This window comes from Pan troglodytes, chromosome 4, assembly GCF_028858775.2.
Source record: "Pan troglodytes isolate AG18354 chromosome 4, NHGRI_mPanTro3-v2.0_pri, whole genome shotgun sequence".
Lineage (NCBI taxonomy): Eukaryota > Metazoa > Chordata > Mammalia > Primates > Hominidae > Pan > Pan troglodytes.
The window spans coordinates 115,435,810-115,439,881 of record NC_072402.2 but is presented as its reverse complement, the minus strand read 5'-3'; the positions used below and the strand labels follow the sequence as shown (position 1 = coordinate 115,439,881).

At 38.7% G+C, this 4,072-nt stretch overlaps 1 pseudogene; it reads left to right on the top strand.

Annotated features, from left to right (window-relative positions):
• The first annotated feature begins 548 nt into the window (after positions 1-548).
• Positions 549-3,447, top strand: LOC100610340 (receptor-type tyrosine-protein phosphatase S-like; annotated as a pseudogene).
• Positions 3,448-4,072: the final 625 nt, after the last annotated feature.

The following is a 4,072-nucleotide window of genomic DNA, read 5'->3' as shown; positions in this document are numbered from 1 at the left end:
TAAGAAACATAAGGAAAAGCTTCATGACACTGATTTGGCAGTGCTTTCTTGGATATGACACCAAAGGCACAGAAAAAGACAAAAATAGACAAACAGGAATCGATGAAGATTTAAAATTAGAATGTGATGGTGTGCATCTGTAGTCCCAATTACCCAGAAGGCTAAGACAGGAGGATCGCTTGAGTGTAGTTCAAGTCCAGCCTGGGCAAAATAGGGAGATTTCCATCTCTAATAATAATAATAATAATAATAATAATAATAATAATAAATTTGTGAATCAAGACATTGTCAGCCAAGTGTGATAAACGCAAACCAGAGGATAAGAGAAAATATTTTCAAATCATGTAACTTATAAAGGCTTACTATCATCAATATACAGAGAACTAAAACTCAACAACCAAACAATCCCAACAGCAACTTGATTTAAAAACTGGCAAAGGCTCTTCTGCTTCCTTTCTCACTATGTGACACACTCACTCCCCCTTTACCTTCCACCTTGCGTAAAAGCTTCCTGAGGCCCCACCAGAAGACAAGCAGATGCAGCTGCCATGCTTGCACAGCCTGCAGAATCTGCAGGAGTTGGCTGGACTGGTTGTTTCATTGTCATAGATGCCGTGTTGGAAAGAATCAAGCATGAAAAAACTGTAGGTAATTATGCCTATGCAACTTTAATGAGAACCCAGAGGAATTACGTGGTTCAAGCAGGAGACCAATGTATCTCTGTCCATGATGCACTGTTAGAGGCAGTTACTTGTGTAAATACCAAAGTGCCAGCTAGAAACTTGTATGCCTATATTAGAAACTGACACAAATAGAGAGAGGACAGAATGTCATAGGAGTGGTGCTCAAATTTAAGCATCTAATCAGCTCAAAAGCTCACATCTCAGGTTTCCTCAGTGCCAATCTTCCATGCAATAATTTATATATATATATATATATATATATTATTACACTTTAAGTTCTAGGGTACATGTGTACAACGTGCAGGTTTGTTACATATATATGCATGTGCCATGTCGGTGTGCTGCACCCATTAACTCGTCATTTACATTAGGTATATCTCCTAATGCTATCCCACCCTCCTCCCCCCACCCCACAACAGGCGCCGGTGTATGATGTTCCCCACCCTGTGTCCAAGTGTTCTTGTTGTTCAATTCCCACCTAAGAGTGAGAACATGCAGTGTTTGTCTTTTTGTCCTTGCAATAGTTTACTGAAAATGATGGTTTCCAGCTTCATCCATGTCCCTACAAAGGACATGAACTCATCCTTTTTTATGGCTGCATAGTATTCCATGGTGTATATGTGCCACATTTTCTTAATCCAGTCTATAGTTGTTGGACATTTGGGTTGGTTCCAAGTCTTTGCTATTGTGAATAGTGCCGCAATAAACATACGTGTGCATGTGTCTCTATAGCAGCATGACTTATAATCCTTCGGGTATATACCCAGTAACGGGATGGCTGGGTCAAATGGTATTTCTAGTTCTAGATCCCTGAGGAATCACCACACTGTCTTCCACAATGGTTGAACTAGTTTACAGTCCCACCAACAGTGTAAAAGTGTTCGTGTTTCTCCACATCCTCTCCAGCACCTGTTTTTTCCTGACTTTTTAATGATTGCCATTCTAACTGGTGTGAGATGGTGTCTCATTGTGGTTTTGATCTGCATTTCTCTGATGGCCAGTGATGACGAGCATTTTTTCATGTGTTTTTTGGCTGCATAAATGTCTTCTTTTGAGACGTGTCTGTTCATATCCTTTGCCCACTTGTTGATGGGTTTGTTTTTTTCTTGTAAATTTGTTTGAGTTCATTGTAGATTCTGGATATTAGCCCTTTGTCAGATGAGTAGATTGCAAAAATTTTCTCCCATTCTGTAAGTTGCCTGTTCACTCTGATGGTAGTTTCTTTTGCTGTGCAGAAGCTCTTTAGTTTAATTAGATCCCATTTGTCAATTTTGGCTTTTGTTGACATTGTTTTTGGTGTTTTAGACATGAAGTCCTCGCCCATGCCTATGTCCTGAAGGGTATTGCCTAGGTTTTCTTCTAGGGTTTTTATGGTTTTAGGTCTAACATTTAAGTCTTTAATCCATCTTGAATTAATTTTTGTATAAGGTATAAGGAAGGGATCCAGCTTCAGCTTTCTACATACGACTGGCCAGTTTCCCCAGCACCATTTATTAAATAGGGAATCCTTTCCCCATTTCCTGTTTTTGTCAGATTTGTCAGAGATCAGATGGTTGTAGATGTGTGGCATTATTTCTGAGGGCTCTGCTCTGTTCCATTGGTCTATATCTCTGTTTTGGTACCAGTACCATGCTGTTTTGGTTACTGTAGCCTTGTGGTATAGTTTGAAGTCAGGTAGTGTGATGCCTCCAGCTTTGTTCTTTTGGCTTAGGATTGACTTGGCAATGTGGGCTCTTTTTTGGTTCCATATGAACTTTAAAGTAGTTTTTTCCAATTCTGTGAAGAAAGTCATTGGTAGCTTGATGGGTATGGCATTGAATCTATAAATTACTTTCGGCAATATGGCCATTTTCACAATATTGATTATTCCTATCCATGAGCATGGAATGTTCTTCCACTTGTTTGTATCCTCTTTTATTTCGTTGAGCAGTGGTTTGTAGTTCTCCTTGAAGAGATCCTTCACATCCCTTGTAAGTTGGATTCCTAGGTATTTTATTCTCTTTGAAGCAATTATAAATGGGAGCTCACTCATGATTTGGCTCTGTGTTTCCATGCAATAATTTCAAAAATCACCTTGTTAATATTACACCATATAAATCCACAAGGTTGTACTTGCAGCCTATCCATGGAGTAGAAGGATCTGGTTACATTAATGCCAGTTTTATTGATGAGTAAAGAGAATAGAAAGCTTACATTAGGGACCCTTGAAAGAGATCACTGAGGACTTCCAGCAGATGCTCTGGAAACACAATTTCACCAAGCTATGTGAAATGGGCAGAGAAAAATGTCACCAATACTGGCCAGCAGAATAATCCACAAGATACCAGTACTTTGTTGTAGATCCTGTGGCTGAGTACAACATGCCATAGTTTATCGCAAGGGAATTTAAAGTCATAGATGCCAAGGACAGCCAGTCCTGAAAAGTGAGACAGCTCCAGTTCACTGACTGGCCAGATTAAAAAGTGCCAAAGTCTGGAAAAAGATTTATTGACTTCATTGGCCAAGTGCATAAAACAAAAGAGTACTGTGGTCAAGATGGACCCATTTCAGTTCACTGTAATGTGAGCTTGGAAGGAGTAAAATCCTCATAATATTAAGCATTGTTTTGGAAATAATGAGATATGAAAGAGTTGTAGATATCTTCCAGACCATCAAAACATTCAGAACACAATGGCCAGCCATGGTACAAACAGAGAATGAGAATTGGTTTTTCTATTGAGCTGTGCTAGAGAAACTGGGCAGCTTTGATCAATATACAATGTAGAAATCCCTGACCCATTCTGGATTTTTACTATAGTCCTTTAATATCCATGGAGTCTCTTCTGCACCATGCAGGACACTTGAGAAGTCCTTCTTAACTTCTAACTAACAACTACTTAGTGGGACTATAACACACATGCACAAAATTAAAACAAATCATTCCAGTGGAGTAAGATTTCACACTTTAATAACCTAACTTGAATCCTGACTGACAAGGCATCTGTGAGTTTTTATTTACTGATACCTCAAGGATTCAAAATCAAGGACAGAAGAAATCATAGTAATGAACAACCACCTTGTTCAGGATTGCTTGATAGGAGTGAGGAGAAATTGCCTGAGCGCGGCAAGATGTGTGCTGGTGTGGTGGCTCCTTACAATGAAATGGACTCTGCTTTGACATCACCCCTCCCGCCATACTGTTCATAAGATTTTAGGCAAAAGGCTGTGGAAATGTTTGAAAAGAGTGTTCCTGAACTAATTTTTTTAGTATTGTAAAGGTCTGCTGTGCTTCATTTTGAACTTTGTAAACTTTTTTTTCAACAAAATATATGATTCAATAAAGTGAATTTTAAAAAAGTTACATAATTCTTTATTTTTTATTTCCAGATTGTAGTTTTAAGCTGTAGAAA